Below are 23,982 nucleotides of genomic sequence, written 5' to 3'. Positions count from 1 at the left end.
AAAAATGTCAGAAAAGTTTTGATCAACTGAAAACTTATTTGACTGAAGCTCCAATTCTAGTGCAACTCGAATCAGGCAAAGAGTTTGTCATTTATAGCGATGCCTCCCTACTTGGGTTCCGTTGCGTATTGATGCAAGAAGGTCGAGTTGTGGCCTATGCGTCAAGACAATTAAAGCCACATGAGAAAAATTATCCGACCCATGACCTCGAATTAGCTGCTATCGTATTCGCCTTGAAAATATGGCGACATTACTTATTTGGTGAGAAGTGCCATGTATTTTCGGATCACAAAAGTCTCAAATATTTGATGACTCAAAGAGACTTGAATCTGTGACGAAGGCATTGGCTTGAGTTGTTGAAAGATTATGAGCTTGCCATTGATTATCACCCGGGAAAGGCTAATGTGGTTGCGGACGCCTTAAGTCGTAAATCACTGTTTGCTTTACGAGCGATGAATGTACACTTGTCTGTTCTATCCGACAATGTGTTAGTGGCGGAATTAAAGGCCAAACCATTGTTGATTCATCAAATTCGTGAAGCTCAGAAAGTCGATGATGAATTGGTTGCAAAATGGGCTGAATGTGTTCCGATTATGGAATCAAAGTTTCAAATTGATGATGACGATTGTTTGAGGTTCAGAAGTCGTTTGTGTGTTCCAAGAAATTCAGAACTCATTTCAATGATTCTGAACGAAGCTCAGTGTAGCCGAATGTCAATTCACCCGGGGAGTACGAAAATGTACAACGATCTGAGACGTCAGTTTTGGTGGCATGGTATGAAACGAGACATTTTCCGATTTTGTCTCGAAGTGTTTAATATGTCAGCAAGTAAAGGCGGAACATCAAGTGCCTACGGGTTTACTTCAGCCGATCATGATACCTGAATGGAAATGGGATCAAGTTACGATGGATTTTGTGTCTGGGTTGCCACTGTCGACAAGTAAGAAAGATGCGATTTGGGTTGTCGTTGATAGACTGACTAAGTCGGCTCACTTTATCCCTGTACGCACGAATTTTTCATTGGATAGACTAGCTGAATTGTATGTTTCTCAGATTGTGAGATTACACGGGGTACCTATTTCTATCGTGTCGGATTAAGATCCGAGATTCACCTCGCGATTTTGGAAGAAATTGCAAGAAGCTTTGGGTACCAAGCTGCATTTTAGCACCGCTTTTCATCCACAAACCGATGGTCAATCCGAGCGGATAATTCAGATACTTGAGGACATGTTGAGATGTTGCATCCTCGAGTTTAGTGGTTCGTGGGAGCAATATTTACCTTTGATTGAATTCGCTTACAACAATAGTTTTCAATCAAGTATTAAGATGGCACCTTACGAGGCTTTGTACGGGCGTAAATGCCGTACGCCATTGTTTTGGACCGAGCTCAGTGAGAGTAAAATTTTTGGAGTGGACTTGGTTAAAGATGCTGAACAGAAAGTAAGAATAATTCGTGAAAGTCTGAAGGCAGCATCAGATCGTCAGAAGTCGTATGCGGATTTAAAACGAAGAGATATTGAGTATCAGGTGGGAGACAAAGTGTTTCTTAAGGTCTCACCTTGGAAAAAGATACTCAGATTTGGCCGTAAGGGCAAACTGAGTCCGAGGTTCATCGGGCCATATGAGATATCCGAACGAGTCGGTCCAGTTGCGTATCATTTGATTTTGCCTCCTGAACTTGAAAAGATTCACGACGTCTTTCATGTTTCGATGCTTCAACGTTATAGATCTGATCCGTCGCACGTAATTAGTCCATCAGAGGTTGAAATTCAATCCGACATGAGTTATGAAGAAGAGCCGATTCGTATCCTAGCTCGTGAAGTGAAAGAGTTACGAAACAAAAAGGTTCCTTTACTAAAAGTGTTATGGCTCAAACACGGGATAGAAGAAGCTACTTGGGAACCCTAGAACTCTATGAAAGAGCGATACCCAAACCTATTTACCGGTAAGATTTTCGGGGACAAAAATTTCTTAAGTGAGGGAGAGTTGTGACAGCCCTAAAAGTGACCCTAGTCGGAAAGCGATTTCGGGACCGCTAAACCGAGTCACCAAATTATTTAAATATGATATTTATTGTCTAAAATATGTGAATATGAATGTGTGAAAGTTTTAAGCTTCGATTTCGTTAATTGCATATGAATTTAGTTAATAGGACTTATGCGTGATACTTTTGAATTGTGATAGGGTAATCTATAAAGAGCTATTAGTGCATGTAATCAAAAGGGGGGACTTGCATGTCAAATTTCCCCCCAATTAGTAGTGGCCGGCCATGAGCATGGGTGGACAAAATGTTATGGCTAAAAACATGTCATAAACATGTTGGGGTAATGCATTATGTAAGGAATAATAAAATAAAGAGCATGGGCAATAAAATATTAGTGTTAGTAGGATGAGAAACAAAAAAAAAAGAAGGGATGTGTGTGATTCTTTCCCCCCATTGCCGTGAGTTGAAGGATAGAAAACAAAAAAAAAAGTGTTCATCCTTTGGTTCATCCTTGGCCGAAAATTTTAAGGAGGATGGAAGAAGAAAGGTTGAAGAGGTTCGGCCATGCATGTAACTAGGCTAAGGTATGTTTGATGATGTCCATGAGATGCATGCATGATTTAGTTGTTAGCTTGAGTTCTACCTAGCCCATGGTCTAAATCTTGCTATGTGATGGAAATGACACTCGGCCATGGATGCATCATTCTTGCTTGGTGTTGATGTTGTCGGTGAGATATCAAGTTATTTTTGTGACCCAAGTTGAGATTTGAATTTTGGAATGAGTAAGGTTTTCGGCTATGGTAATTATAAGGGTGATGGATGTTGTGTCATGCTAAATCTAGATGAACAATGTTAGTGCTTATATCTCGATATTCATGAGTTTCTTTCTTGGTTTTACCTCAAACCCATGAAGTATTTTTAATTGGTGTTGTTAGAGGTTTCGGTCATGGGATTATAAGTTTGTTAGTTTTGATGGTGAAATTTATGCCTTGTAAGGGTAAATGGTGTCTTGATGCATTCGGCCATGGTAGAAAGTAGATGTGAAATGGTAGTAAGATGAAATGCAAAATGTTAGTATTTGATTACTAGTGTATAAATGCGTATTAGCCGAGTTTTGAATTTGAAACAAAACGATATATAATCAATACAAGTAACCATACTTGTAGGAAGTATTAAGCATATAATTGGCCTCAACATATACATGCATACTCAGCCACATGAGAAGATTAGTGTTGCATGTATTCGGTTAGAGGCAAGCATATTGATGCCTTTATCTTGGGTTAGACAATCGGCTAAAAGGGAGTGTGGGTTAACAATATGTTGAGTTGATGCATGATTTCACATGTATGTGACTTTAATGTCTAATGTATAAATATGGGCTAAGTACCTTGTGTTCCTCTTTTCGATGCTCAAATGATTAAATCAATTTATTTGTTAAATTAAGCTCAAGAGCACAGGGGATCTAAATCCGATAAAGGGAAGGAAAAAGTGGTCGAATAGCCATCGAAATCGTTCGACAACATCCGAGGTAAGTTTTCGAGTAACGAGACTTAGTTTACAATTTGATTAAGTCATGACGTATGAGCGTAACAAATATACGGTGATATGATGATTCTACTTGAATTTTATGTTGAGTTAATTTGTCTATACGTGTGACGGGTAGCCGTATGTGCATAGATATCGTGTCATAAAGCAAACTAAACCATGCTGTTTGTATGTGGCTAGTGAGCCGAAAATGGGATTGCTTAATACGTGACGTGTGTTTGAACTCCAATTATGAAAATGAAATATAGATGTGTCATGATTTATTGATATGTGTAGGAATATTTGGATGAAAACCGGGCTAAGTCCCGAAGGCATCTGCACTAGTGACTAATCCAGGCTAAGTCCCGAAGGCATTTGTGCGAGTTACTAAATCCGGGCTAAGTCTCGAAGGCAATTGTACGAGTTACTCTAACCGGGCTATGTCCCGAAGGCATTTGAGCGAGTAGTTATATCCGGTTAAATTCCGAAGGTATGTGATTTGGGAATGAGCGATCTGCTGTAATAATTTCAATTAATACGCTCGTAAAATCCCAGCGATGAGGTATGTTTCGTATGTGCTTTGAATTAGTTGAGCCCTTACAAATAAGTATTCGCTCAGTTGATAAATGAGCTACCGGCCTTTGGCTAAGTTGATCTTTGTGTATGAATATAAGGGTTGGTAATGTGAAGTAAGTATGATATTGAGAATTTGTGCATATGAAATTATCTGTTTAGCTACATGAATGCTTACTCCGTTTCTTTGATTCTCTGTTTTATAGATTGTGGTTTGTCAGCTATCGGACTCGGGATTGTTGAAGTCGAAGTCGCCCACACTATCAAAGCCCCCTTTTTGGTACACTTTTGGTTGAACTTTGAAATGGCATGTATAGGACTACCTTTTTTGTTGTGGGTCATGGACCCCTTTTGATTTGTAAAACTTTGGATAGCCATTCGAAAATGGCTTATATATGTTTTGAGCATAATGTTATAGTCATCTTGAATGAATATGTTCATTAAGAGGCATGGAAATGTTTGGCAACGATTAGCCATTAGAATGGTTCATCATGATCATATTTTGTGCTATATATGTTAAAGGGCTAGTTGAATCATGGAAACTATGTAATCGGTAAAGTCTACCTTAAAAATAGATGCTGATAGCAGCAGTGATGTGAATGTGAAAAATCACTAAAAATAGTAGGAATGGAATTAAATAGTGAATAAATTATGTAATCGAACCTTGATGAATCTATTTTCATAGGAAAGTAACGAAATGATCATATGGACAGTATATTATGAGATATTTAAGTTTTCGCGAATCAGGGCCAGAACAGTTTCTGGATTCCCTGTTCCGAATTTGGAAATTCATTATAAATTAACCAGAGATAATTAGAAGTCATGCCATATATGTACAGATTCCTTTTCGAGTCTAGTTTCTATAGAAACAAACGGCATCAGTATTTAATCCCTGTACAGGGAGATATCCAAGTTGTAATGCATGGAGGTCAGTGTAGTCGAACCCTTAAACAGGGGAGACTTTAACTAATAAACTGTACTAATTGGCTCCACTAAAAATTCTAGAAAAAAAATTTTAGATGGACATATGAGTCTAGTTTCAGGAAAAATTTACGGAACTGGTTTTCGAGTTTTGGAACTCGAGATATGATTTTTTAAGGTGACAGTGACGCAGTTAGCCAGCTCGTCTGGAAATTTTAAAATGGACTATACAAATAAGTGAGTTATACAAATAAGTGAGTTAAGTCTGCGAACCCCTCGTGTCTGACTCCGGCAACGGTCTCTGGTACGGGGTGTTACACACCTGTTTACAGAAAACACGCATGTAGCCCATGAGCATTCCAAACCTTGATCCAATCCACAAACATTCAATTAGTGATGAGGTAATCAAATTAATACTACTCCTCTCCATACCACTTATCCAAAGATCAATTGTCACATACCTTATTTCGAACCCCCAAGCCTTTACATACCTAAACCGTTGATCAAGAATGATTTGAGATGTAAAAATGATGAAATAGTTCAAACTGAATCTAGAGAGTTGAATTGGTTACCGGCTGTGACTTCGTGAATGAAAGCTCTGAGTATTGTGAGAAAAGGTTGTGAAGCTTACTTTGCCTATGTGATCGATTCAAAAGTATCAGAAAAGAAAGTTGAATCAGTGCCTATTGTCTGTGAATTTCCTGATGTGTTTCTTGAAGAACTTCCAGGATTACCTCTGATTCGAGAAGTTGAATTAGGCATTGAATTAGTGCCTGGGACTACTTCAATTCTGATAGCTCCGTATATAATGGCTCCGACTGAGTTAAAAGAATTAAAGTCTCGTTATAAGAGTTGACTGATAGAGGGCTTTCTAGACTGAGTTTCTCGCCTTGAGGTGCTCCAGTTCTGTTTGTTAAAAAGAAAGGCGGTACGATGAGAATGTGCATTGATTATCATCAGTTGAGCAAAGTGACTATCAAGAATAAATACCCTCTCCCTTGAATTGATGACTTGTTTGATCAATTGAAATGAGCTAGTGTGTTTTCGAAGATAGATTTGAAATCAGGCTATAATCAGTTGGAGTGAAAGAATCAGATATTCCGAAAACTGCATTCAAAACGAGGTATGCCCACTATGAGTTCTTAGTTATGCCTTTCGGACTAACTAATGCACCTACTATCTTTATGGATTTGATCAATAGAATTTTTAGATTGTATTTAGATTGATTTGTTGTCGTATTCATTGATAACATATTGATTTATTCGTATGATGAATCTGAGCATGCCGAGCATCTCAGAATAGTGCTACAAACTTTGACGAAACTGCTTCAAAAAGATGTGAAATTTGATTAGTCTAAAAAATGTCAGAAAAGCTTTAATCAGTTGAAAGCCCTATTGACTGAAGCTCTGATGTTAGTACAACTAGAATCGAGTAAATAATTTGTAATCTATAGTGATGCTTCATTGAACAGTCTAGGCTGTGTTTTAATGCAGGAAGGCAAAGCCATTGCTTATGCTTCAAGACAGTTAAAGCCACATGAAAAGAACTATCTGACGCATGACCTTGAGTTAGCTACGATTGTATTTGCTTTGAAGATTTGGCACCACTATCTGTTTGGAGAGAAATGTCATGTATATTCTGATCATAAAAGTTTGTCTGATGACTCAGAAAGATTTGAATCTGTGACAGAGAAGATGGTTAGAATTGTTAAAAGATTATGAGCTTGTTATTGACTATGATCCAGGAAAAGCAAATGTTGTTGCTAATGCTTTGAGTCAAAAATCACTGTTTGCATTGTGTGCGATGAATGCTCATTTGGTTTTGTCCGATAATGGTTTGGTATTAGTCGAATTGAAAGTGAAACCGTTGTTCTTACAATAGATTATTGTTGCTCAAAAAGTTGATAATGAGATAATAGAAAAACGAGCTCAGTGTGATTTAGATATTTAGAATTCAGAGTTGATAAAGATGATTGTCTGAGATTCCAAAATTGAATTTGTGTTCTGAGAAATATAGAATTGATTCAGATGATTTTGAATGAAGTTCACAACAGTCGTTTATCTATACATTCGGGTAATACGAAAATGTATAATGATTTGAAATAACATTACTGGTGGTCTAGAATGAAAAGAGAAATCTCCGACTTTGTTTCAAAATGCTTAATTTCTCAGTAAGTTAAAGCTGAACATCAAGTGTCATCAGGTCTATTACAACCAATTACGATTTCGGAATGGAAATGGGATAGAGTGACAATGGATTTTGTTTTGGGTTTGCCCCTATCTCCGAGAAAGAAAGATGCAATCTGGGTTGTAGTTGATAGATTGACAAAATCAACCCATTTTACTCCGGTATGATCTGATTACTCGCTTGATAAGCTAGCTGAGTTATACATTTTTGATATTGTGAGATTGCATGGTGTGCCATTGTCTATTGTGTCAGATAGAGATCCGAGATTCAAATCACGATTTTGAAAGAAACTACAAGAGGCATTAGGTACGAAATTTCATTTCAGTACTGCTTTTCACCCACAGACGGATGGTCAATCTGAGTAGATTATTCAGAATCTCGAGGGTATGTTAAGATGTTGCATTCTTGAGTTTGAAGGTATGTAGGAACAATATTTGCCATTAATTGAATTCACGTACAATAATAGTTTTCAATTGAGCATTAAAATGGCACTGTATGAAGCCTTATATGGTCGCAAATGCCGTACACCTTTGTATTGGACTGAGCTTAGCGAGAATAAGATTCACGGGGTTGACTTGATAAAAGAGACTAAACAGAAAGTAAAAGTGATCTGAGATAGTCTGAAAGCAGCTTCCGATCATTAGAAATCATATGCAGATTTGAAACGAAATGATGTTGAATTTGAGATCTGCAACAAAGTGTTTCTAAAAGAATCCCCGTGGAAGAAAGTACTTCAGTTTGGTAGAAAAGGAAAATTGAGTTTGAGGTTCATCGAGCCCTATGAGATTATCGAGCGTATCGGGCCATTTGCTTATAGATTATTGTTGGCTCCTAAGTTAGAACAGATTCACAATGTATTTCACGTATTAATGCTTCAATGATACAGATCCAATCCCTCGCATGTGATTTCTCCGTCTGAGATTAGGATTCAGTCCGATATGACCTATGAAGAAGAATCGATCCGTATCTTAGCTCGTGAGATTAAAGAATTGAGAAATAAGAAAATTTCGTTAGTAAAAGCAATGTGGCATTGACACGGTGTTGAAGAGGCCATGTGAGAGCCTGAAGATGCTATGAGACAACAATATCTGAATCTGCTTAACGGTAAGATTTTCAGGGACAAAAATCCCTAATTGGGTAGAGTTGCAACAGTTCGGTTTAGACCCTAGTTAGAATAGTGGTTTCGGGACCACAAATTTGAGTCAAAATTTTTTTAATATTATTTTCTGAGCGTATAATGTGTGAATTAACATGTGTGAAAGTTTCGTGTGTTAATTTGATCGTTTGTGTGCTTAATTTTGAAAAATGACCTAATCGTATAAAATGTAAAAGAAGTGTTCTAGTTGCTAAAGTGCCTATTTGCTATGTCTTTATAATTGAGAGGTCCTTATGTTGTTATTTGACCATTGAACATACGAGTGGACCTTAATAGCCTTAATATAATGGCTTATTAATGTTTTAATGCAAGGGTAAAGTTGTAAAATGTTTATTAATGTTATATTAAATAAAACAAATGTTTGAAATTAGGCATTATGTTCATCTTCTTGCCAAAAATCAAAGAAATATGAAATAAAAAAGATTGAGTTAGGGTTTGACAGGGAAATTTGAAGATTAAGGTATGTGTTTTGATCAGTTTTTGATAATTTCTATGGTTTTGTGATCGTTGCTCTGTATACTATCAGGCCAATGTCTCAATTTCTGATTTTGTTGATGATTTTGAATATGTCATTGATGAAATTATGAGTTTTACGAAGTTTGATAATAGTATATGGATGTTTGATGTTGGGTTAAGATGTGTACTGTTTGAATTTTTGATGAATTTCAGTAATTTGGGCTGAATTGTAAAAATGATATTTTGAGGGACTAAAATGTAAAATAAAAGAAATATGTTGACTTGTATGAACACTATGAGAATTCGGCCTAACATGGGTATATGGAAATTTTGTATATTTTGTGATTTTTGTAATTAGGGACTAAAGTGCAAAAATATGAAAATGCGAGGGCTAATTTGTAAAATGCCCTCAATATGTGTATATTTGAATTGAATTGAATGATTTGGTGAATAAACGAGTTAAATTTGAATTGATTTATATCAAGAACAAAAGAAAACAGAATTAGATCGAAGAAGGTCGAAAGTCGTCGAGTAGCCAATTTCGTTCATTCGAATTGTACGAGGTAAGTCTATATACTAATAAATGAGTTATAAATTGAATTAATGTTGATTATATGCTATTGAACTACAATGAATGATTATATGAGTTGAGAAATATGAGACATTCGAGAAAGTATCGACAAAGTTCCTACACCTGAAAAGCCCTGTACGAACGTTAGGAATAGTTAGGATACATATGTCTAGACATAGGATCCGATATGTGTTTTCGTGTAAGACCACGTCTGGGACATTAGCATGGACTTATGATTTACGTGTAAGACCATATCTGGGACATCGATTGTGACAACCCGAATTAGGGCCTAATTGGAATAGTGGTTTCAAGACCACAAATTCGAGATAGAAATAATTGTTTTATAATTATTTTGAGGTTTATGATATGACGTCATGATTGAGTGAAAATTTTGTGATGAAATTCTATGCATTAAGCGCTTAAGTTGAGATTAGGGACTAAATCGAATAATTTGCAAAACTTGTGTTCTAGAAGTTTTTAGTATGAAATTGCTTTGGAATATTAATTGGAGGTCTTAAATAGAAATTTGACCAATTTTTAAGTTTATGGACAAAAATTGGACATGGATGGAATTTTTGGAAAGTTTAGTAGTAAGGGCATTTTGGTCATTTGTATATTAAATGAAATAAAATGGGAAAAATAACACAAAAATGGTCATCTTCTCAATTAGTTGCTACCGAATTTTGCTCTCCTCCATAGCTAGGGTTTTTTAATTTTCAAGCTTCATAGTAAGTGATTTCAAGCCCCGTTTTTAATGATTTTTATATTTTTGAAATCCTGGTAGCTCGATTTAGCTTATGTTAGCAATAATTCAACCTAGGGTTCATATTTGGAAAAATACCCATAGGTGAAATTTGTGTATTTTGGTGTTTTATGATAGAATATGAGGTTTTAAATTATGTTAGACAACTTGTGCTACTCGGTTTTGAGTGAAAACGAGTAAAAGGGCTTTATCGGTAAAAATACCTAATGTTTATAAGTACATGTTAGAGTGAGAATATGATGTTTCCATAGAAGGGAAAAATGTTTAGCATGTCATAAAACATAAGAATAAGGGCTGAAATTAAATTTTTGAGCCTAGGGGCAAAATTGTAATTCTGTAAAAGTTAGGGGCAAAAACGTAATTTTCCATAATGTGATTTTTGGATTGAAATAAATAGTATGAGTGTTAAATGAGCTAAATGTGTTGTTATAGATCAAGAAAGACGTGGAATCGATCGTGATCGGGGAAAAGAAAAGCTTTCGGACTAAATTATAACATTTCTAAAGTTTGCACTGAGGTAAGTTTGTACATGAATAATTTATCGATTTTTTTATGTTATTTTATGTTGTTATCATATGAATTGGTGACTGCCCATAGAATGACTAAATGATGGAAATTTACAAATTTAATTAGATTATCAATAAGTGTTAACGGTGAAAAAGGAAAGATTTTCCGGTTGAACCCTTGGAATAGGAACAATACGAATGACCCATTGTGAATACACGTGTGTAGTACTAAGTGCAGGCTACTACGTGTACCATACTGTTAAGTCGCATGTGTAGTACTAAGTGCAAGCTACTACGTGTATCAGATGGTGAGGTCACGTGTGTAGTACTAAGTGCAGGCTACTACGTGTACCGGATTGTTGGTCGCATGTGTAGTACTAAGTGCAGGCTACTATGCGTATCAGATAGCTTCGGCTATAAGTGTGGAAAGGGGAAATATGTGTAAACAATGGTATATTTGTTATTTTTCTATTGAGTTCCACAGGGAAAATCGATAAAGTGGTAATATGTGAAAGTTATTATAAGGTGGATATGTGCAAATTTATGTTTATGAAAAGTTAGGAGTTATGTGCTCGATAATTGAGTGAATTCTGGTATAACAAAAAGGACTAGGTGAAATTATGCAAAAGTGAATGTTAGAAATAAAACAGTGTTGGACAGTAGTAGTTACATGATTTTAAAAATTTATCAAAAATTCTGGAAGTTGAATAATAATGAAAATGATATATGAAAATAAAGATTAATGAGTCTATTTTCACATAAAAGAAATAGGGGAAGCAAAAGAATTCTATATTGTGTGATATTTGAATTCTTGTGAAACAAGGTCTGAATGAATATGAGATCCCCTGTTATGACTTTAGAAATTCACCATAAATTGTAAAAAAATTATTAAGAGTCATACTTTACATGCATGGATTCCTTATTGAGTCTATTTTTAATGGAAACAAACGGTATGTTCGTTGGAATTTTGTACAGGGAGAAATTTGGTTAGTAGTACACAGGGGTCAGAGTAGTCGAACCTTGAAACAGGGGAGACTTTAACTAATAACCAGTACTAATTGAACCGACCAAAAATTCTAGAAACAAATTAGTAAGTAGACATATGAGTTCGTTCAGGGAAAATTTACGGAATTGGATTTCGAGTCTTGTAGCTCAAGATATGATTTTTTTTTTAAATCGGGACTCCAGAAAACAGCCAGTCCTGAATATGTGATTATATACTTGTAAGATTATTTTACTTTGATAAATTGAATATCAATTTCGTACTTACGTACTAACCTATATGCTTACCTTCTTTTCTTTATCTTGTCATATAGAATTACTAAGCCAACTCGAGATTTGGAGATCGTCGGAGACCCATCCACACTATCAATACTTTTTGGTATTTTGTAAACACTATTTTGGAATTATGGCATGTATAAAGGGCTGAATCATTTTGTTATGTGTCATAATTAATTTGTTTTAAAATATTACTTTTCAAAATTTGATAATTTACTTATACTTATGTATATCTGTTAATGTTATCTATTTTTGTTCAAGCTAGAAGAATTAATTACGTAAGATCAGGTAAATGTGTGAATTCATGTTTTCGTGTAAGGGGTGTTACATCGACATCGTATTTGATTTCGTGTAAGACCCTGTCTGGAACAGTGGCATCGATATTTGGTTACATGTAACACCACGTCTAGGACATGGGCATTGTATGAGCTTTCCGAGTTATCCACGTATCCTTATGATTATGAATGGTTCAACGGGCATTCTGAGAAAGAAATAATTATATGGTATGTGTATCTGATTCTGGTACGATCAAAATGTATACTATGTTTGGGAATTAAAAGGTAAGTATATGTACAAGTGATGATATGTGTTATAAGTATGATACACAGTTGTGTCAATTTCTTGCACAACTAAACATTTATGTGCAGCCTCCCACTGTTCCTAAGCTCAAGATCTAATACTTCCAGGTCCAAAATTTGGGGCGTTACAATTCACCGCTCCTTCAAGAAATTTCATCCCCGTAATTTTCAACCATCAGATCAGTTACATAACACAGGCTACACCACGACGCTCCGACTGTGCACTCTAGTTCAAAAGCGCTACCACATTTAACCTGAAGGATTCTAGTACAATCTATAGATAGATTGGAACAATACGTCAATCCAATACTTAGCCGCACGATAATGAGACCCAGCTTGAGCACCTCCCCAACCTCCGCCGCAGCCACTTGTACCCATTCCGTGAGTACCTCCGATGTTTATTATCGAATTGTGTTTTATCTCATTAATAGTTTTCTGCATCAGTTTACAGTTCTAGTGTTTATTGACAGATATTTTATGAAATATATTATCAGTAATTCAAAGTTTTGTATTTGCAAATTGCAGTCTTGCTACAGTTTTTAGTATACACTACTAAAGAATTTGCAGTATAGTATACTGCCTACAATAATCTCAGTAATCCTACCTACAGCAGTTTCAGTCAAAATCAAAATACAATTTTCAAAGAGAACTTATAGGATCAGCGCAGAGACTCGGTGTACCACACATTCAGTAAAAACATTTCAAAATACTTTCAAATCGGTTGGAACAGTTCTTTTAGAAATCTAAGTTTTGTAATAAACCCAAATCCACAGTCAAATTTTACAACTTGGCTCTAATACTACTAAATGTAATAACCTAAACTCAGCCTAGACGTTATGGCCAAATCTGGCAGTGTCACATGAAAGTGTTTTTTGTAGTATAAAATTTCACTGAAAAACCCCATTCCGCATTGTAATCTTAGCTAGTATTTAGCTCGTCTTATTCAGTGTTAAAACCCAAGTTGTTTAGCAAAATGTTTAATCAATTTAAATCGTAGTACCCTTTTTAAAATGTTGTTTGTTGTGGAATCTTTTTGAAATATGTTGCATACTTGTGGTGTTTTGAAAAGCATTTATCTTTTTGAAAACCCATGTCCTACTACTAACAGATATGAATCATAATAAACAAATCCCAAATTAAAAGTTAAAAATTAAAGAGGCCTTATTACATAACCAAATACCCAAATTAAATTATAAAATAAATATTAATAAAAAGTCCACGCAGTTGTGTGGCAACCTTTGAGTCCCTCGCAGCACTAACCCGCCTAAGATCGAGGATTTCTTGCGCAATTAAATAGATGGGTGAGTTTACGAAAACCCATTATGGAATCCCATACAAGCAAGCATCCAAAAAACAAACACAGGTTCGGCCTAAGCCCTTTTTAGTAACAGTGACAATATCAGTTTGGGCTTTAGCCCATCTCAATACAAAAATAGTTATGTGTTTGGGCCTTAGCCCATAGCAGTAACAGTAACAATTCAGATATCCAATCAGAAATCCTACCCAACCAACCTCTACACACCACTCCGTCCAGCCCTACACATGATGTGGGGATAAAATCAACTCACCCATCCTTACACACTAAAAATAGCATCAGTTGCGGCACTAAATAGAATTTGCAGCAGAGCTACTAGTATAATAGGCTTAGAGCCATCAATGATTTGCAACAGAGCTTTCAGTACAGTACACTTCCTCCAATCATAACAAACCCATCCTCATGCAATGCATCATACAGTCATATCATATCATATCATAGAATCATACATGTAGTTACCCCTTACGCGACAGAGAAGTAATCGGTCAATCTCAACACAACACCTTACGCGACAGAGGCAGAGGCTTCGCACAAATTGCTCGTAACAAATAACGGTAGTAAATAATACACTAGATAAAAACTATTAACTCGACAGAAAGAGCAGAAAGGAGAGGATAACTGTAAATTGAGTTACCTTTGATCGAGTGCAGAGAGAGATTAAGCTGCTACAATATTAGGGAATAACCCTTCACTTCTCAAAAAGTTATAGTAACCAAAAGAACTCAACGAACAAGAAATGGTGAAAGAGATTCGGCAATGAAAAGAGGGAGAGATTCGACTATCAAAGAAGGTGATATTTGACTTTACAATGTTAGAGGGGAAACTTGGTAATAGCCGGAAGAGAAGAAGGAGACCAAGGAAAGAGTCAACAGAAGCCACAGGCTAAAGGCCGACAGAATTGGGAATGGGGAAAGGAAAGTATTCGACCAAATCCAAAAGGGCAAGGGAGCACTCTAACAACATTTGGCCGAAATGGAGGGGTAGAGGAGAGAAAAGAGAATCAGTTTATAGGGAAAAATAAACCCGAATAGTACCAAAATAAGCAAAAATGGAAGCACTACCTAGCAGAATCGGTCACAAAGAAAGAGAAAATGACCGAAATGAGATGAAGAGAAAAAAACCAAAATGTTTTCCCCAAAACCCAAAATAGAGCACTCAAACTTACCCCAAAACATAAATTCCTGAGAGTCACCAGTTCAAAAATCGACTACCTCTCCCACTTCTATCCAATTATGAATTTGGCAACATGTAAATCCCATATTCGACATGCTACTCCCTCTCTCCTCAACCTCCCTTGATTTCCTCCTAAAATATTTCCTGAAATCCCTCAACTGATCTCAACTACTCAGTTCAAACTCCACTCCAATACCCACTACTCAGACTTTTAATGAAACACAAACTCTAGCCATCCAGCACTGCAAAATTTTAATCCCTTCGCCCATGTAGGGAATCGAACCTCAGACCTTAGGTGTAGATGACACGACACTTATCCCCTAGATAAGCAGGCCCTTTTCTGTCATGTTTTACCCATATTTAATTAAAATCCTATTGCCTAGAGATAGTGCTTATTCCTTTAAAAACAAAACTTTTTGCACCTGCCCGAGCTTGAACCTAAGACATTTAACCACTAAAGTAGATACACAGTTGTGCCACTTTCTTCCACAACTGAACATTTATGTGCATCCTTTAATTGTTCCTATGCTCAAGACCTAATACTTCTAGGCCCAAAATTCAGGGCGTTACAAGATGTTATGCCTGAGTGTCAACAATGTGGAACTGGGGAAAAAGTAATAACTGAACTTGTTACAATTGTGGTTCACGAGATCACTTTATAAAAGATTGCCCCGAGTTTGTTGAAAAAGATAATGCTCAGAACATAAGGCCGAGTAACACTTCAGCTAGAGGTAGACTACCGAGAAACATATGAAATGTGAGTGGTGGTAGAGGTGTGACGCGAGGCACTGCAGCTTGACATAATCCTGGGTATGGATTGTCTAACATTGCATGATGCTATTGTAAATTGCAAATGGAAGATGATTGATTTGAGATGTCAGAGTAATGAGATTATTTGAATTGAATCTGAAGATTTGAATGGATTTCCAGCAGTGATTTCAATGATGTTAGCTTAGAAATATGTGAGAAAGGGTTGCGAAACTTATTTAGCTTATATACTTGACACAAAAGTGGATTAAAAATAATGAATTAGTGCCAATTATATGTGATTATCTAGATGTGTTTCCTAAAGTGTTACTGGGTTTACCACAAATTCTAGAGGTTGAATTTGGTATTGAATTAATGCCAGGGACTATTCTGATTTCGATAGCTCCATATAGAATGGCACAGACTAAATTTAAAGAGTTGAAAGCTTAGTTGTAAGAATTGATAGATAGAGGCTTCGCACGACCGAGTTATTCTCCCTATGGTGCACCTGTTTTGTTTGTGAAAAATAAAGACGGCATGATGAGAATGTGCATTGATTATCATCAATTGAACAAAGTGACTATCAAGAACAAATATCCATTGGCCCGAATTGACAATTTGTTTGATCAGTTGAAAAGAGCTACTGTGTTTTCAAAGATAGATCTCAGATCAGGATATTATCATTTGCGAGTAAAAGATTCAGATATTTCGAAAACTATTTTTTGAACGAGGTACGGCCACTACGTGTTTTTAGTTATGCCTTTGGGATTAATGAATGCACCTGCTGTTTTTATGGATTTGATGAACAGAATCTTCAGGCAGTATTTTGATCAATTTCTTGTTGTATTCATTGATTACATTTTGATTTATTCGTGTGATGAAATTGAGCATGCCAAACATCTGAGAATAGTGCTACAAATTTTGCGAGATAAGCAATTGTATACGAAGTTTAGCAAATGTGAATTTTGGTTACTCGAAGTTAGTTTTCTGGGTCATATTGTATCAGCATTTGGTATTCGAGTTGATTCGAGCAAGATTTCAGCCATTTTGGATTGGAAGCCTCCGAGAAATGTTTCAAAAGTCCGCAGTTTTCTAGGACTTATTGGTTATTATCGATGGTTTGTAAAAGGCTTTTCAATGATCGCGACTCCATTGACTAAACTGCTTCAGAAGGATATGAAATTTGATTGGTTCGAAAAGTGTCAAAAAAGTTTTGATTAGTTGATCTTTTGAATGAAGCTCCGGTGTTAGTACAACTAGAATCGAGTAAAGAATTTGTGATTTACAGTGATGCTTCGTTGAACGGTTTGGGCTACGTTTTGATGCAGGAAGGGAAGGTCATAGCCTATGCTTCGAGATAGTTAAAGCCGCATGAAGAGAACTATTCAACAAACGACCTTGAGTTAGCTGCGGTTGTATTTGCTTTGAAGATTTGGCACCATATTTGTTCAGTGAGAAATGTCATGTTTATTATTATTGCAAAAGCTTAAAATATTTGATGACTCAAAAAGATCTGAATCTACGATAGTGAATATGGTTAGAGTTGTTAAAAGACTTCGAGCTTGTAATTGACTACCATCCGGGAAAAGCCAATGTTGTTGCTGATGCTCTAAGTAGGAAACCATTATTTGCATTGTGTGCGATGAATACTCAGTTAACTTTGTTTGATGATGGTTCAATTTTAGCTGAGTTGAAGGCAAAACCGTTATTTATTCAACAAATTTAAGAAGCTTAGAAGGTTGATAATGAATTGTTAGCAAAACAGGCTTAGTGTGATTCGAATACTAATTAAGAATTTCAAGTTGATGCTGAAGGTTGTTTGAGATTCTGAGACTGAATATGTGTTTCGAGAAATTCAGAGTTGATTCAGATGATTTTAAATGAAGCTAATAGCAGTTGGTTATCTGTTCATCCGAATAATACTAAAATGTATAATGATTTGAAATAACTTTATTGGTGGCATGGTATGAAACGAGAAATCTCAAAATTTATTTTGAAATGCTTGATATGTCAGCAAGTTAAAGCTGAACATCAGGTGCCATCCGGTTTGTTACAACTGATTAGGATTCCTGAATGGAAATGGGATAGAATCACGATGGATTTTGTATCGGGTTTACCTCTGTCACTTAGTAAGAAAGATGCAATTTGGGTTGTTGTGGATAGATTAACTAAATCGACTCATTTCATTCCGGTTTGCATAGATTATTCACTTGATAAGCTTCTTGAGTGTACATTTCTCAAATTGTGAGATTGCACAGAGTACCTATTTCTATTATTTTGGATAAGGATCTGAGGTTCACATCACGGTTTTGGAATAAACTACAAGATGCATTACGTACGAAATTGCACTTCAGTACTGCTTTTCACTCGCATATGGATGGTCAATCTGAGTGGATTATTCAAATACTCAAAGATATGTTGAGATGTTGCATTCTTGAGTTTGAAGGTACGTGGGAACAATATTTACCTTTGATTGAATTTGCTTATAATAATAACTTTCAATAGAGTATCAAAATGGCTCCATACGAAGCTTTATATGGTCGAAAATGTCGAACACTATTGTACTAGACAGAGCTTAGTGAGAATAAGATCTATGGGTTCGATTTAATTAGAGAAACAGATGAAAAAGTGAAAGCAATTCAAGATAGTCTAAAAGTAGCTGTGGATCGTCAGAAATTGTATACAGATTTAAAAAGAAAAGATATTGAGTTTCAGATCGATGACAAAGTGTTTTTGAAACTCTTACCGTGGAAGAAAGTAATTTGATTTGGCAGAAAATGCAAGCTGTTTGAAACTCTCACCGTGGAAGAAAGTAACTTGATTTGGCAGAAAAGGCAAGCTGAGTCCGAGGTTCATTGGCCGCATGAGATTACAGAGTGTATCGGGCTGGTTGCTTATAAATTGTTGTTCCCACCAAAGCTAGAAAAGATTTATAACGTATTTCATGTATCGATGTTACGAAGATACAGATCAGATCCTTCGCATGTCATTTCCCCGACTAAGGTTGAAATTCAGCTTGATATGTCTTATGATGAAGAACCGATACAGATTTTAGCTTGTGAGATCAAAGAGTTGAGAAATAAGAAAATAACGTTAGTGAAAGTATTGTGGAATCGACACGGAGTTGAAGAAGCTATGTGGGAACCCGAGGATGCTGTATGAAAACAATATCCAAACCTGTAATAACCCGATTTAGACCCTAATTGGAACGGTGGTTTCGGGACCATGAATCTGAGTCAAAAAAATATTTAAAAATTATTTTCTATGTTTATTTTGTGTGAATTTATATCTGTGAAATTTTCGTGATTTAATTTTTTCGTTTGAGTGTCTGATTAAATAAAAGGACTTAATTGCATAAAATGAAAATTAGGTGGTTATTTCTAAAAGGGGCTGAATTGCACTTGGCTTTTTAAATGGAAGCCTTAAAGCTGCAATTAGCCCAATATTAGGTGAATTGGATGGTTAAATACATATATTACACAACTTCATTATTATTTCATAAAGGTTATTTAAGTAATTTATTTAATAAACATATAATGGTTAATAATAAGGTTATCAAATTCATTTCTTATTTCCTTATTCTCCATTTCCAAAACTTAATAAAAGAAAAAGAAAGAACAAGAGCTAGGGTTCGGTCAATTTGAAGCTCAATTAAGGTATGAGTTTAGCTCAATTTTTGATAATTTCTACGTTTTTGAGATCGTTGCGTAGTAATCTTCAAGACCCAAGCTTTAATTTTTAAGTTCGATGAATATTTTGAGTTCTGACATTGTTGATAGCTTGTGATTTTTTTTGTTTGATGATGAAATATGAAAGATATGTTTTAGATTAATATATTTTGTATTGGAGTTTTTGATGATTTTGAGTAATTAGGACTAAATTGCAAAACTAATAATTTAAGCTAAAATGTAAAATAAATGAAATATATGGACTTGGATGGTAATGGGTAAGATTCGGCCAAACATGGGTATCTTGAAATTTTGTGTATTTTGTGTTTTGTGCAATAGGGACTAAATTGTAAAAAGTGTAAATGATAGGGGTAAAAAGGTAAATTTCCCATTTATGTGTTTTTGGACTAAAATGAATGAAAATATGTTTGAATGAGCTTAATTTTAATATGTTTAGATAAAGAACCAAAGAAAACGGATTTGGAACGGGGAAAAGCAAAAGTTGTCGACTAGTAGCCCCGTCTCGTTTTACTACGTCCGAGGTAAGTTTATAAGCAAATAGACATATTTAGTTTTAAATAAATATAAAATATACATACTGATATGAAAATTATGATTTTATTTAAGCTATAGCCGAATATGATTTAGCTTAATTACTATGTTCCGAATTTGTTTCGACCGAGTTACGAAGTCTGGAAGCCCCGTATGAACCTTAGGAATAGTTAGGATACATATGTCATGACATAGGATCCCGATTTATGTGTGCGAGTAAGACCATGGCATCGATATGTGATTCCGATATGTGTTTACGAGTAAGACCCTCTCTAGGACAGTGGTATTAATATGTGGCTACATGTAAGACCACGTCTGGGACGTTGGCATTGTACGATATGTATGATTATCCGAGTGTCCTACTCAATTCTGAATGGTTCATCAGGCATCTATAAGTGGGGAACAAATATGTAAAATTAGCTAAGTGATCAGGTATGTATTGGTTTAGTATTTATTTGCAACAAGGTAAGTGAGTGTTATGATATTAGTTACAAGCATGTGTAACATGAATGAAAAATATATGTGTAAGAATGTCATGTGTATTCGGCCTCATGGGTAAGAAGTATGATCCTTGTTGGTATGATTTTATTTTTGCATATATATATTGATCTTGCATGTTCAGTTACTTAGTTAATGTGTGTATATAAATTTTATCTTGATTTAAAAGCTTATTTATACAAAGGTATGTATATTAGGTTTTATATTAATAATTTGGCTTATGAAAATTGAACAATGATTCGATGACTTAATCTTGAGAACATTCGGCTAAGGTATTGGATATATGTGTTCAGGTATATTATTATTGAAGTTGAAAGTTGAGAATAAGCTTGATATTGATATTGTAATTTGATTGGTTAAAATAAGTTGATTACGTTATCGGTGTGTTTGCTTGCTTATGACTTACTAAGCTTAAATAGCTTATTGTGTGTATATTTGTCTTGGTTTTATAGATTTTGGATTTGAGTTACAAGCTCGGGGATCATTAGCAAAGTCTATCACAGTATCTACAGCTTCGGTATTTGAATAATCAATCTAGTATTATGGCATGTATAGGCTGGATTTTGTTTTGAAATAATGAACTTTGGTTTTGTATTAAAGCCATACAAAAATGGCTTAATTTCTAAGATTTACTTTGGTTATGCTTGGTTGTGGTTTGAGTTCACTTTGGTAATAGTGTTATGTGCTATGAAGAAATGATGCTCATGATAGGTGTATCATGTTATGGAAATGATCAATGATTTTTGGTCGGTTATATTGATGATTCAGCTAAGGTAAACATAGAGTAAGGTATATGTGTTTGTGATGGGTGTATTTGGTCAATGTAATATGTGTAATTCGGCAATACATGTTGGCTGAGTCTTAACCTAACATGAGTAGATTTAGTCTGGTTGACACATGGCAGTAAAATTCTTTGTATGTCCATTTGTGGTCAATGCCTTATTCTTGGGAAGTATAAATTGAAATATGAGTTAGTTGAAAATTATATGCTAATGTATTATAAATTCGTATAAAAAATAAAGGTATATAGGATGGTTATGACTAACTTGTGATTTGTCATATGTTTATATAAATATTTATATATATGATAATTTGACTTAATTTGTTTCACACATGATGTGCAAGATTTATGTTTGAGTGTGTTTATATGTGATTTGTGCCTTGTAATGATAAATATAATCTCCTTAGTTGACAAGTGTATTCGGTTAGACTTAGTAGATTGTGGATCCATGGTTAAATTTAGATAATATGAATGTGCTAAATTAGTTTGGTCTCAAACGTCAATAAATAAACCCAAGTTTAAGTTGTTCGAATGGTAACCATTATTCGGTTATTAAGTGTGTGCTCTTAGACATGTTGGTTGGCATAGGTAATAGGAGTACTTTTAGGTGATGTGTATTTATAAAATGATTAAATTACTAAGATCAAATGTGTATGATTTAACGATTTAAAATAAATATGTAAAGTCTTTAATTATTAATATCTTAAATGGAGTATGTGATAATGTGTGGTTTGTGCCGAATATACTAATTTGAACATAAGTGAAAAACATGCAAGTTTCAAAATTGATCTAACTTAAGTTGCATATGATAGTAATTTTATTTATATGTATTATGGCTTATTAAATTACATGAATATGCGTATGATAATTGGTGGTGTATGTATTATTTCATAAATGATTTAATAGTATGTTTGACCATGTTGTTGACGATTATTGCTATATAAACATATTAATATACACATTATATGCAGTAAGTGTTAGTTTGAAATTGTTATGATATATGTTTTCAATGGGCTAAATAGTATATGTACGAAAATGTAAGTTAACTATATTATCTTTTTCTTTTTGCTTACATAATGAGTTGGACTTGGGTACAGTTTTATTAATATTTGTATTTGTGCATTTGTTCGGTAATGCCTCATAACCCTATTCTAGCGACAGAAATGGGTTAAGAGTGTTACATTTTATTAGTATCAGAGCTATGGTTTAGTCGGTTCTAGGATTAACGTAGCGTGTGTGAGTCTAGTTATACATGCCATAATTATATACTATGATAGTGTGATGACTTCTGACATTTGAAATGTGTTTTCATATAGTAAATAGATCCCGAAAGAGCTATAGTTGATGATGTCAAGAGTGTAGCGCTTGCTCCGGCGCAAGGGACAGTGCCGGTTGATTCTCGACCGATTTTGAGTAACCAAGAAGGAGGGCTAGACAAGCCTTTTACTAAATTATGAATGACTAGTTTACGCAGTAGATCTGGACTAACCCGGCTGCACAACAACCTCCACCCTCGACTAATCCATCTTCGATGCCTACTGTACCTCAAGTGAGTGATCCGTTGAGATTGTATAAGCCACTTGTTGATAAAGTCACAAAGCATGGGGCTGAAGAGTTTAAAGCTACTGATGATGATGATGCCGAGCAGGCTGAATCTGGCTTGATAATACTATCTGTGTGTTTGATGAGCTGTCCTGTACCCTAGATGAATGTTTAAAGTGTGCCATATCCTTGCTTCAAGACACAACATATCACTAGTGGAATACCCTAGTATCAGTGGTTCCGAGAGAGCGGGTGACCTGGGAATTCTTTCAGGCAAAGTTCCGTAAGAAGTATATCAGCCAGAGATTTATTGATTAGAAGCGAAAGGAATTCCTAGATCTGAAACAGGGTTGGATGACCGTGACAGAGTATGAGCGGAAACTTGTGAGACTTAGTCGGTATGCCTGAGAGTGCGTTTCCACTGAAGCCATAATTTTTAAAAGATTCGAAGATGGGCTGAATGAAGACATTAAACTGTTAGTTGGCATACTTGAGATAAAAGAGTTCGTAGTACTGGTTGAGTGAGCCTGTAAAGCTAAAGAGCTTGGAAAAGAGAAGAGAAAAGCTAATTTTGAAGTTAGAGACTCACGTAAGAGATCATTCAGTAAATCAAACCATCGGCACCAAAGAAGTTCCGAGATGATTTCAGCCGTTCAAAAGCCATTTCGGGTTATTCTAGACGAGATCAGAACAGACCACCGGTGAGTTCGAGAGCTACCTTCATAGCCAGTGTAGGTAATGTCAAATCAAATCAACCTGAGTGTAAAAATTATGGTAAACGTCATCCCGGCAGTTGCAGATTACATGATCGGGCCTATTTTAAATGTGGATCAACAGATTATTACATTCGAGATTGCCCAGGGTTAGTTGAAGAAAATTCAGTATATAACACCAGATTGGGTAATACTACGGCTCGAGGTAGACCACCTAGAAATGCAAGTAATGCGAGTGGTAGTCAGAGGGGGAATAAAGATACAACAGTCAGATCTGAGGCTCGAGCACCTGAAAGCCTATGCTATTCGAGTGCGAGAGGAGGCTTCATCCCCAGATGTTATTACTGGTACATTCACTCTTTATGATACTAATGTAATTGCTTTGGTTGATCCCGGTTCTACTCATGCTTATGTGTGTGAGACATTAATATTCAACAAGACTTTGCCTGTTAAGTCTACTGAGTTTGTGATTAGAGTGTCAAACCCCTTGGGCTGG

This window comes from Gossypium hirsutum, chromosome A12 (genome assembly GCF_007990345.1).
Source record: "Gossypium hirsutum isolate 1008001.06 chromosome A12, Gossypium_hirsutum_v2.1, whole genome shotgun sequence".
Lineage (NCBI taxonomy): Eukaryota > Viridiplantae > Streptophyta > Magnoliopsida > Malvales > Malvaceae > Gossypium > Gossypium hirsutum.
This window is presented reverse-complemented; position numbering follows the sequence as displayed.